Raw genomic sequence first — 13,655 nt, forward strand, 5'->3', positions numbered from 1 at the left:
TACTAATTTCAATGGTTGAATAGTGACGAGCTACAGTTACGACATTATTTAGTTTTAAAATTTTATTAAGGAATTTTGAAATTCAAATTTTCTACATACTGCAGGAAAGGATGATAGTGTAACATGACCAGTTTTGTACAAATACTTTTTGTTTTACTGCTAATTCCTTCAAAATATGGTTAGGGAGTGCTCTATGACAAATCAGTTTGGTTTTATCCTAGACACCTCGTTAAACATGTGGATGTCTACATCTATGCATCTCTAAAACATGTCATAGATATGCAAATATTATTAAAAACATCTAAAAATTGATTTCGCAACCAATTCCAAGCGCTGAACAATACGTTTTGGTGCATACAATAAAAAAGTTTTTTAAAGGTTTTATTAAAGATTGTTGTATGCTGGTGTGTCTTGGCCGTTGCGTAAGAATTTTAACAGACAATGTTGCACGACAGATACTAGCGCACTCCTTAAAACATGTCGTTTTCGGTTGTCATTTACGAATTTAATAAGACAGACTCTACTCATAATGAGAATTGACATTTGTTTGTCACGTCTCCAAAAAACACCACACACTCACAAACAAAAGTTAGTAGCTGAGTGATTGTTATTTGTTCCCTTTTTTGCTTTTTACAAGTACTCAACTCTACGTGAGATTTCGCTTAAGCTGCTTGTTGGCTTCCTGGGAGTATTTTCTCTCTCTCTCTCTCTCTCTCTCTCTCTCTCTCTCTCTCTCTCTCTCTCTCTCTCTTTTATGTATCCTTTATTCAATGCCCAAATCCCAAACACAAACTTGTAATCCAGTGTCAACAAACATTGTCCTTTGCTGTGTCCTCGCACCAAAAACACCATCCATCCTTTAACAATGTCAATCAGTACATCAGGACCTATTCAGCTCAACAATGCGGAAGCACTCAATCGATCTCTCGCTCGCTCTCTCTCGCTTTTTCGCCCAGCGAACAGCCAGATTACGCGCTGATCCCGGCAGCATTATCCTGTCGGCCAAATTATCCGATTATCGGTCGCCTCAACCACCTTAATAAGCACGGCCATCGTTGCAGTGAATGATGATCCCGGGCCGGTTGATGCGCATGCAGTGCAGTCCCACACGAGCTTTCCCACACCGGGAGTTCCGCCGAATGCCGTTTGCGAAAATAGCAGCAGGGCCCACCCGTCGAGTACATTTATTATCCCTGTCATTTGTCATACATTCGATGTACTGCTGGTGTCGTGCTGCTGCTGCTGCTGCCCCTTCTCCGAACCGATGACAACTGATGGACACAAATGCACTTCACCGCCCCGGGTGGAGTGTACGCTGTAGCACCGAAACCGATTGCGAGGAAGCGTGGAGTGTAACGGCGGAATAAACACACATCGTTCGGCTGTCCAGGCACCGGAAAAACCAACACAAAAAAAAACTCGTAGAATCGTGGGAAATCGTGCTCCGACAGCATCGGCGGACAGCGGGCGCACTCTGGAAAAACTTTTCCCGATTGGCGCTGCCGTGGTTTGAGGTTTTTCGCACGAACGAGGTTGGAGCAGTATGGCAGACCGGAGTCCTTGTTCGATTGCATTGTTTTACATCGCGTTAACCGTTGGCTTTTTTATATTCTTTCTCTCTCGCCACCGCCTTTTTTTATATCCTTTCTCTCTCGCTGTGAAACAAAATGGAACTTTTGTTTTATACCAGCAAGACGTGTAAGCAATCGTTAGGATTACGGCTACCGGAACTATCGCTCGGCTTAGATCAACCTTATTAACATCATTTTTTTTCCGAAACAAAAAAACCCCAACCTCATCGCGCTATAAAATGGGGAAACCTGATGACTTTGACAAATGCCTCTGTTTGCGTCTCCGTTCCTTAATGTGTGGCTACTTTTATGGTTTTAAATAATGCTTTACTTCAAATGCCATTTTTCATTAGCATTCTCTTTTTACGATTGGATTGGAGGATACACACACACCCATACAGCAGCAGCATTACGTACTAATTGTACGCTCGCTAGGTATGCTTTCGGACGGTAGGCACGCGCGCCCTCTAGATGAGGGAAACGCTTTCTACAGCAGGAAACGCGCATTCGCCATTTCCCTTTTTCAGAGTCCTGGCCTGCGAACCCCGGGAGGATACGGTTGTTAGGGGCGGGAAATGGTAACAATATACCTGAGCTTGGCTTGCTTCGAACCGGCACACGGTGCGTACTTTTTTGACGATTCTGATTGATGGGTGTAGAGATGCGAGCAAAAGTAAGGGCCGGGATCCTGTCGGGTTTAGAGAGATCCTGCCAAGCGTAGGGATGAAGAAATTCAATTTTCCAACTTTCTACATTGAGTTATTTATTGGTAAAAGCATTGTAATTATGTAATTTATCGCAGCTAGCAACAGATGTAGCCATCCATAGGGGCGGTTTAATTTTTGTTTTTTTCTGAATCAAACTTTTTCCTTCAAACTCTCATTTCAGCAACATGCTTTTTTTAGGCAAACAAATTTATTAATATAAACGAAATTGGCATCAAATTACATTCATCTACAACAATCAAATTAGCGTCATAAATTAAGCCAATCACACACCAGAAGTTTCTCGGATGCATTGTAGATTTGATCCACCGCTGCCTGGATGTATTACCGTACACGTACCAATTACACTATTTGGCTAGAATGACACTGACATGTTCATTCTCGTACTATTTCTAGCTGTTCTGTATTCTGATCTACAGACAAGAACATTTACAACTTTGAAACATACACAGAAACACATTCCAGTTGAAAAGTTGCAACTATTGGCGAATGGCAAATAATTTCTAATAAATCTAACAATACAAACTGAACACATGTCTTCAATTAATGGCAAACAAAACCTAAAAATCACACACACATTCCAAGTCTGCACTCGTTGGCGGCTTTCCCACCGTGGTCAAATAAAAATCAAACCCGCGCCCCTTCCCCCCCCCCATCCCCCCCTTCCAGAGGGCGGCTCTCATGCCCGCCACCCGGTTGCGCTATTTTTGGTAGCTGCAAAAGGCGCGCCGCACCAATAATAGGCGCACCAGCGAGACGGGGCTGCCCGGCGCCACCAGCGCCGCTGATTCGGCGGCAAATTTTCAAATAGCCAGCACCACTCGATTCCCGCGGCAGAGCGCACCACGGATCCCACGCAATTATTATTTACGCGCAGTAGTCCACCCGGTTGGCAGCCGCAGCCCGGGTTTTTCGGCGTATCACTCGGCACCGCGGCGACGCTTTGCCAGTCGCCCAATCAAACCCTCCCCTACACTGTGCCCCACGGTAAATTATTCTGCTGCTCACGTTCTGATCTGCCTAACGATCCGGGAGCCTTCCCCCCCCACCCCACTTGGACTCGGACAAACAAAAGGGCCCAGAGGTCGTCCGAAACGGTTGGGCAGCACGCAGCTGCCGGGAATTGGGAACGAGAGCTCCAAAATTGTAGACAGCGCCTAGGTGACGCGCACGTTCACACACACACACACACGACCCGGAGCCAACTCCAAACCTCGAATGGGAGAGTGGGAGGGGGGGGGGTGGAAAGTAGAGACTTGGCGCGTTGGGAAACTAAAAAGAACTCTAATTTTCACTCATCAACATTTTCTCAATTTCACCCGACACCGCCACCGCCGCCAAAACCTCTCGCCAAAGGAAAAGAAGAAGAAAAGATGGGCAAAAAAGAGAAGGCCACAATAGAGGGAGCCTTCGCTAGCGCGCCACGCCGAGCGCTCCCATTTTCCTTGGTGCGCATATTTTCCCAAAATTGTTATTATTGCTGTTGGTTCGGTAAAGCTGTAGCCCCCAGTAGGGAGCGATCTGGAGGCTCAGGGAGGCATGGGGACGGTGTCTTAGAAACACACGCACACACACACACATATGGAGGGTGATTTGCGTTTTGCGATCGATTTGGTTCGATTCTTTCACCCGCGGGCTTGCAGGGACGGACGAAACTCCGGGCGCGATGATGAGGTTGGAGACTTTCATCCGGCGGCTCCCGAAGGCATTCATTAGGGAGCTGTGCCGGAGCCAGGGTTAAGCATTTTGGCTTCTCCGCTGCTGCTGCTGCTGCTGTCTCCCTTGCCTCCGCTGGCGGGTCCTAGGATCTATGATGCCCTACACAAAATCATAATTCCAGCGCCGTATTGTTGTGCCGCTGAAAAACGGGTACCGGAATGTTTGGAGCCCGGGCGAAGAAGCTACCGGCTGCCGTACCGAAAGAGCGGGGTCTGGTGATCGCCGGCCGCGAGATGTTGCATTAACTGTCGACTCATGCTCTCGTCGCGCAGGTCACCCGGCAACGGTTCGCCCGATCGATTCTCGTGCTAAGATTGAGCTCGGCGCGCGTTTGGGCGCTAAAAGAAGAGACTTTTTTTTCTCCCGCGCCTGGAAGGTTGAGAAAAATCGAATCAAATGAAAATTGTGTTCTTTCCTCCAAAAAACGGAATTGCTTAAATATGTCCTAGTAGAAAATAAAACAACTTCCAACCTGAGCCTGGCCCCACAATCAAACACAGAGTTCGAAAGGGTAACGAAACAAAATGAAAGCACTCCAAACAACAACAACAAAAAACAACAATTCAACCTATCGATATCGATGATTGAGCACCCCGAATCGATTATCGTCGCGCTAGACTTGAAAGAATCTGTCCCGCTGGTCTCCCCCTTCCCCCCCCTCCCCCACCGCTGCCCGAAAAAAACCCGCCTAATGATGACCCATCGGGCTAATGGGCTTTCGGGCAGGGCTGCTTAGAAGTTTTCGGTTTCGGTTTATTGCTGTCCCGTCCCAGGGCGCGTCGGTTTGTTTGCGTTGCGATTCATGAATAATCTAATACATTTGTGAGTAAACAACGCCCGCTCCCTCGAGCGGGGTTTGGGCTGGCGGGCCCGTGACCGAAGGGTGACCAATTTCAGCGTTTTGGAAGGATATTTAGGATAATTTAGGGCAGGCCTGTGTGCAGCCTGCAGAGAACTGAATGTGGTGATAAAATTGATCGTTGGCGCCAGGATCGATGGCCGTGATCCTTGCCAGCCGCCATGCACCGTTAGCTCAATCACAAAAATACCTTTTGCCAAAATTCCTGTCCCACTTTAATAACCAGTGTGTTTGGGTGTGTGTGTTTGCTGGGAAATGATTTCCAGCAAAAATGAGCTTAAATTAAGCCCTGCTCGGCGCATCCGGGGTTCGCAAATTTGGCTACTTTTAATTTTGTACTCGAATCGGATTATTATAATTTAGCAACATACAAAGCGAAGAACAAACGGAAGAAGAAAATCTTTCCAGGCTCCCCGCTCGCTCAGATGGGGGCTGGAGCGCACGCCGCGCCTTGCACGGAAATTTTGGCACCGAATGCGAACGTGCACGAAATGTGTCACCCGCGGTTGCGAGATGAAGCGACAAGAAAAAAACAAAGCCCGTGGAAAACAACAAACAGGCACAACAGCGCAAACAACAGCGCCAAAACCGTTTCCGAAAAAGAGGGAGGAGCCTATGTTTTGTTGTGCGTTTTTGTTGCTGTTGTTTTGTGTGTGTGTTACGCAAGTAGGAAAAAGGGGAAAAGCGTACACAATGCTAGGGGAGGAAGCTACTGCTCACCAACTACAAACTGCAGAGAGAGAAGAAAGAAAAAAAAACGTTACAACACGCTCGATGAGGGGGGAGAGGGGGAGTCATAGTTTGCTTTTACGATGTTTTACATTTGATTAAAAATGATTAGAAAAGAAGAGCCGAACCGAATCGAAATGACATGCATTCATTGTAACGGAAACGCATAAACGCGTTTGAAACTACTGCACGAAATACAAATGAGCTCCGTACTAGCATGGAAGAAAGTAGTTGTCTTTGTTGCCACGTGATAAGCACGCTGCAATCGCACGCCGCAAGGTAAAAACAAAATGGCGGTCCGGCCCATACCGCAAAACGGGGCCGCGACAATTCGTGCCAGTGTTTCGGCATTTTGTCTAGCTTTGTTGTCTAGCGACAGTGCAAAACGTGTCGGGCCGTGTTTGTTACTGTGTTTGATATAAGCGCAGCGCGAAACCATCTCCAATGTTTGACCTCAATCATCCCTAACACATAGGGGGTGACCTCACATCACATGTCGGTTTACCGAGACTGTCAAATGCGTCGGCACCTCCGGTACGCCAAGCTTTTTCCGAATGACAAATGAGCTACCTCGGGCGCGCGCGGTGCCGTTTGCCGCGGTCACGGGCCGTTGATAGGACGCATCGGTCGGGAATTATGACACTTCTTTAGCGTGCAAGTCGTTTGCAAGATTGTGCCGTGCCACTCTTTGGTTTGGCGGCGAACATTAAAGACAAACCACGTGCGAAATCGCCCATTTTACGACCCATTTTGGCAGGCCTGGTTGTCATGTGTTTTTTTCCCGCTGACGGCGGAACTCTGGCCGGCTTGGGGCTAGGGGTAATCCTCCTGCTTAGCGCGAAAAAACGGCTCTTTTTCTTTATTTCACAACCCGCGGTCTCTCTCTCTCTCTCTTTCTCTCCAAAGAAAAAAAAGAAAAAAATATCGTCAAACAACCGTCAACTCTTCCCGCGCGATCTTCACGACGAAGCACGTGCTCTCCAGCATCCGGTAGCGTGTTTGCAGCGCCCTCTTCTGCAAGGCCGGCAGGGGGCAGCGCAAAAGGGGTAACTTCCAACGAAGTCACACACTGCGACGCGTTTGCGTTCCCCCGTTCCGTTCCAGGAGCGTTCATTTTGCGTTTTCCAGCCCCCTGATTAGACGCCCGGACGCATCCCTCCCTTCGACGCGGGAGCAAATGGCAAATCTCCTCCCTCCCGTCCCAAAACCCATAAAATTGTTGACCCTGGAGTGCTGACACACAGACACACGCAGGCACGTTCCTTTGGTGATTTTGCTGCTAAAAGGCGGCCGGTTCACTACGCCGTTTTCTGTTACAGCGGTTCCGAGTGGGCTGAGTCCTAGAGCCGGGCGGTCCTTGCAGTAGTAACGGCACACACGGACTTTTTCGCCTGAGGATGGTTCACCTGTGGTGCGCCAAAAAAGTGGGCATAGAATCCTTTTCAAAAACAACATCTCCAATCGCTAAGGGCTAAGGGGTGCAGCTTCCGGTGTAGGGTGGCTCGCACACAGCACCCAAGAGTTGGCTTTGGTGTGCGCTTTTAACGGACATTTTGTTTGGGCCCGCTGCTCGCTGGTCTGGTCTTCTTCTTTTGTTCCACGTACGAAGCGTGTGCCCCATTGTAGTAGCATTTTTTTAAACCTTCACAATGGATCTAACACACAAACACACGTATATAGCTAAGAACTGTTGCTAGACATTTGTTAATAGTGTTCCTGGGGCAAAAAAAGGAATAAGGTTGGAAAAATTATGAGCGACCTATTAGTACCCGGGGTCTGGAAGAAAGGACCACGGAGCCTGTCGATGAGCGTTTTAGGAGCGTGTTTTCTTCGCTCTCTCTCTCTCTCTCTCTCTCTCTCTCTGTATTTTTCCCTTTCGGTGCCTTTGCTGCCAAACGATAAATCAGTCTGCCGGCCAGTAAGACGACCCAATTTTCCTCCAGGGTTCGGATGACAGATGAACGCAGCGAACGCTGGCGCCAGTGGACACCGACCGACCAACAACAACAACAGCGACGTGGCAAACCCAATAACGACCCGATTATTGATGCCGACCGCTGGGGCAAAACGGACGACCCGTTCGCCATGGGCACTCCAGCCCGCAGGACCAGCACGGCACCAGTTTTGGTAAAACGCTTTGGACAAATTTTTAATTGACCGGAACTAAAATAATCCTCCAGTGAAGGGATCGCAAAAAAAAAACAACGCACAGCACAGAGCTAATCGATGCTGACACACACACACACACACACACACACACACACACACACACACACACACACACACACACACACACACACACACACACACACACACACACACAGAGTCACACACACGGTCACACACCAAACATGCCGACCGAGAAAGCCGCAAGACCGGCAAGAAGAGAGAAAGAAGGGAAGAGGCAACAAAAAGGATCGTTCGGAAAACTGGCCACAAAACCCTTGGGTGGATGATTTATCGGGGTGTAATGTGTCGGTGGGTTTGTCTTTATGCCTGTTTTTTGTGCTTTACTTCGGGTGGTATCAGGACCAAACGGAACGTTCACCCGGCCGGCGTGGGTGCTGCTGTGAATCGCGACAGCTCGCTTGTTCGAGTGTTATTCCTATCGCCCGAGCAGGTGCTACAACCAGTACGCACTTTTAAACGTACGGGCAGCGCGCTGGGAGGCGTTTGGAAAACTAATCCTCCTTCCCAGCACAGGCCGGAGACGGTTGCGCGACGAAAAGTGTGCCCCGGAGTATTGCACAAAAGTTGGAAACAATGCTGATCTGTAATCCCCGTCAGCAAGGATGTATCCCCGTCACATCCTGTAAGGTAAGATGTCAAGTATTGTGTGCGCGTTGAAATGTGTTTCCGGGTGTCGCAGGTAAAGGTTGCCGATTTTCGTAAGCTGCGTGGTCCGTGCGTCTTCGACACACGGTTTGTACTGTCCAACGCAGCTTGGCATGTAAGAACAGCTGGATATAGACTCTGGCTATGTTAAAATCTCAATTTCAGGACTTTTTAAGTTATAAGCTCTTGGAATCATAGCTCTGATAGTTTGGACCTTACATGGAAACCTGCTCTAGGTAACAGTTTGAAAAATGCTAAAGATCTCTATGGATATGCTCAAAGTCAATCAAACACCTCACATTTTTCTTATTTGAATAATTAAAGTTAATTATGTATTCTTAGTTAAAAACTCTCAATGTTATTCGTACTTATAAGCTTAAAAACTAAGGCAGTAGACCACATCACAGACTATGAGAAAAAACGATAACACTGTTATAATAAAGAGGAATTGCGTAATATTCAACGCAAAAGGGTTATTTTGGCCATAACAGGTTCTTGGAGCATGAATCAATAAGGTGTTTCGGGGTATTCGCGAACGAGTATGGACTCAAATCTTGACTAAAAAGCTGGGACAATCAATTTCGCGTAGAAACAGACCAGTAATGAAAATAGCTTGGACTGTATTTCGTCGGCATTCTGATGTGTCTAGGTCCAACAAAAGACACCCAACATTTGTTGTAGATCAAACTTCGCTAGTTCGAAAGTCATAGAAGGTCTTCATAGTAGTCCTGCTTTCTATTTCCGTACAAATAAATGCTTCCAACAGATTGTGAGGCAGACATGCCTAGAAATGACGAGTTCCAAAGCCTGATGGGCGCGCTTCTTTACTTCGCGGTGAATATGAGACCGGCAACGCCATCACCGCTTCGATCCTAGATCAAATCCTCTCAATGGGATCTGGGATATTACTATTACTATTCAATTCTATCTATCAGAATATTACTAGTGAGATGTCAAACCATGCTGGCATATTCGAGAGTAGAGCGCACTAAACTGGAATAGAGCATCTTTAGGCATAAGTGATTAGAAAAGTCTTTGCTGATATTACGAAGAATACCTAAGGTCTTCATTGTTTTTCCAACAAGTCTCTCTATGGGCGAATGAAAAAAAGCTTACTACGAAAGGTACTTCAAGGCCACAAATAGAAGATACTCGGTTAAGTACAAACATTTGTACAGAGTAATCGAAATTCATGACATAGGAATGAGAAAACTAGAAAAATGAGTATTAATCTGGATGCAGAGATAGCAGATTTGATACACGTCACTGAGATATCGAAAGCAACAGTTGAGCTTGAGCTAAAAAGGAAAACAATCAGAGGTAGAGGTAATAAATAGGATAAGAAAGGTTACTATCGTCTGCATTCAGAACATGGTTGTCTACAAAAAGCACCAGACTAACATCACTAAGATATAGGAGACTAAGAGGGACCAAGCACTGTTGTGTGACCACAATACAAATCAAACCTTTTCATTCATCGCTGGCATAGACTCGCAACAAAAGTTGCCCACACGATCGCGAACAAAGTATGGCCGGGTTGATCAAGGGCGCGCGCACCGACAAACCGAGGTGGGCGTCAAACGATCCGCGACACACTCAATTTGTCAACGGCACTGCTAGCAAAAATCGAAAGCGAATCCGACACACACAGCAGTGCAGCAGTACGTGTGTGTATCAAGTCCGGATCCGCCCCCGGTATTCGCCCTCGACACGGAAACGGCCCACTTTTCGGAACGAGCTATCCGTTTTTCCCCTCGGGGGTGGTTTTTTTGTTTGCATCCTGTGCTTCCTACCCAAAAACCCCCTGGTGCACCTTTTGGACGCACTCGGCATCTCCATCTCCGGTGCGCTTTGGTTGCCTTTATCCAGTGCAGGATTTTTTGTTTTGTTTTGTGGGATAAGTCCTCTCTTCCTGGCAGTTTTCTAATGTTTCCCCTCTTGGTGACGGCGTTGCAGATGCATACTATTACCGTGTCTCGCTCGCCTGCCCAGAGAGGATTCGGCGAGCCCTCTGGTCAGGGATATGGCGCTAATCCATGTTTGACCCCCGAAATGGAGAGACGCACGGACGGATGCAGCCGCCCCGAGCGCACCCATCGTTCAGCACCCTTAGGCGGCATTTTTCATTTCATATTGAAAGTTTTTTATTATTATTTGTTTCGTTTTCCCCTCTCTCACACCAACGGTCTGGTTCGGTTCATTCGCACCCAAGAGTCCTGCCCGTTTTGGGTGCTTTATTAATAGACTTCCGACTAAACTGACTGCACTGAGCGGGACGGGCTCGGCTGGCAGAACAGGAGGAGGAGGAGGAGGCAAACCTAGGGAACGCAGTGGTACGCAGAGCGGGCCCAAACGGTGCGCCAACCAGAAAATACATTATCACATCTGTCACTTAATTATATGGTTTCACGCATTGCAGCCGCTACTCTCCGGTGCCGTAACGGCTTGGCCGGGGCGACGATCGGAGCCTGCGGAACCGATGAATGGGTGCACCGAGTGCCGGGCGAGGGCGCCTTCTTCATAACTCTTTGCTCTCCCTCTCTTTCCTGCCCTTTGCTGGCCGGCCCGATAAAGGCCCTAGCTCTAGTTCGCCATTCAAGCGCGCTCGAGCAATTAAAAAGGTATCATTTTTCATGTTTTTTTTTGTCGTTGTTGTTTCCATTCATGCTTACACGGAGTTTGCCAGCTTGCAGCAGAGCTTGGCACTGTTCGTAAAGATCTTGTTAGTGGCAGCGATTATATTTTCCAACAAATTTGTTCTCTATTTTTTTTCTTTTGCCTCCTCTTTATTTCACTAATTGAAGAAGACGCGCCACACTACATCGTTTAACATTTGGCGCCCCTAAAGTTAGGCAACGTGCATGTGACAGCACCTTTAAGCGCGTTTTGTTCGCAACCGTCTCCACTCGACACATTTCAATCTCGCCGACCTGTCACCTCGAGTCTTTAAGTAGCAAACATTGACAGATAGTTTCGATGTTTTTGACCGTTTGACGGTGATTGATTTGATGGCGCTGAACAATTGCCGAGCTCTACCTGAGTTGCCTTTTTCAATTTTCACAATTTATCCTCCTTTTTTATGGCTATGCTCTTGCAAAATATTTCGTCAATCAATGCAGCACTTTTTTACATCTGTACGACGACTTACAATGATGCTGTTTTGTCCTATACCTCTTGATTTATTTGATTAGGTCTTAAGGGTCTGATTAGGTCTCAGGATTTTGGTTAGCTAAGTGTAGATTATCTCTTTACAATCATCTCCTCTCGTCTGCGTTGAGAAGAGTTTTCCGGTTTAGTTGATTTCACCTCTCGAGTCCCGTTGAGAATATGTCTCAATACGGTTCTGCACTAACCACTACGTTTACCAATGACTCTATGGACGCAGCTACAAAAGGATTCTGTAATACTGCTACTTAATGAGGATTGATTTTGATCAGAGCTAATGTAATAATTTAAAAAAAAAAAACAACAATAAAACCTGTGAACTTCCCAGTTAATCTGAAAACAATTTAATACTCTTGATGGTAAAACAACATCCGCATATACTCCTTAACGCCTTTGCGAATGCAATACCCGCGACCATCTTCTCTTTTTTTTTCACCTCAGTACCGCAGCACCATTACGGAACCCGATCCCTCGCCCAAACCGGAAGCTGCGCTTTGTGCAGAAGGGTGCGCACACTACCTATTGCGCTTTATGTGCGTTGAATGACGCGCGATGCAACTGCCGATCGCTGCTACCGAACTTCCTTTGATGGACTTATTTTATCGTTTCATCTGTGCTCAAATTGAATAAAGCAAAAACACGCTGTCTTCCCTGATCGTCTAGCCTACGCTTACGTTTTGGCTGCGTAAAATAGGGAAAAAAAAGAACGGTGAGCCCGCGCGGCCCGACGCGAACCTACCAAAGGGTGCCGTTGTGATTTCCCTTTAGCATCCCGGCGCAACTGGGCACGGCACGTCCTGGGGGTACGGTGCGCTGCACATTTTTGTCTGCGTCGGGCCAAGGGCGTGTCCTTTTTCGTCCTGGGTGACAAATCGACTCGATGTCGCTAAGTTATATCCCGTTTTGTTCGCTTCCACACCTCAACAGCCCTCTGCCTGCGACCGCCATCCTTCCCCCATCATTCCTAGAGCACCCTTCGACAGCATGATCGGGCACAATGGGTATAATTATATACAATTTTTATGTTTAATGTATGCAATGGCTCTCGCAATGCTCTATTAATTACATGTCCTATATTAATAATAATAGACTGCTAGCATATTAAAAATGACAGAGCGTCCAGAACCAAAAGAAAAACACACACACACACAGCCAACGCAGAACTGCTTCTAAGAACTCGTCCACGGAGCACCCTCCGGCTGTGTGTCAACGGTGGCTTTTTGGTCAGCTTTCCTTGGCGTGGAGTGAATAACCGATAAGGCCCCGCTGGCAAAAGAGCCTCGATCGATATGGTAAGAATTGCCGGTGGCCTTGACTTTAAAAAGAGCATAGGCAACGGCTGGTTCGGCTGGGCGTTACGGGGCAAAATCAATTGTACAAATTGAATACCTATACTACGAATCTGAATAATAATAATACCTGCTGTGGATAGGGGACAGTCTTAAAGCAACTGGAACCATCAGTCACTATATAGCACTGCGAGTGAAAGCGTTCATTGAGCAACTGCTACTGCTCAACGCTACAATATTCTAAAGTGTAGACAAAATAGCATACACTTTCTCTGTAGATTCTACGTAAGTGGTCTCCATCCAGTGGGGAACGAAATAATTGATTTTTTTAGACGATATTATTGGAATATTGTACAGAAAAATATGTCACAATTAACCATAACATTTCAGAAAGGCATTGGAAATCAAAGTATATAAATGTTTGTTCGTGTGCGTATTGATAAGTAGTATTATCTTCTTTCTCTATTTGACGTAACGTCCTACGCCGACCTATACAGTCTTTTTATATTTAGTCCGTATCACACAGCCGGATAGGCAGTCAAGTTCTTGCTATGATGGGGACGGTCAATTCTAGGCTTGAACCCATGACGGGCATGTTATTAAGTCGTACGAGTAGAGGCCCACTCATAGCCTGATGTTTGTAATTCGTGGAATTCAGGAATTCATAACTCGCGGAATTCAGGAAAACATACTTTACGAAATTACGAATAGCAAAATGCCAGAAATTCATCATCAAAAGTGATATTTTGTCCTTGATCGAAAC

The sequence above is a fragment of the Anopheles arabiensis genome, chromosome X (assembly GCF_016920715.1).
Source record: "Anopheles arabiensis isolate DONGOLA chromosome X, AaraD3, whole genome shotgun sequence".
NCBI classification, from domain to species: Eukaryota; Metazoa; Arthropoda; class Insecta; order Diptera; family Culicidae; genus Anopheles; species Anopheles arabiensis.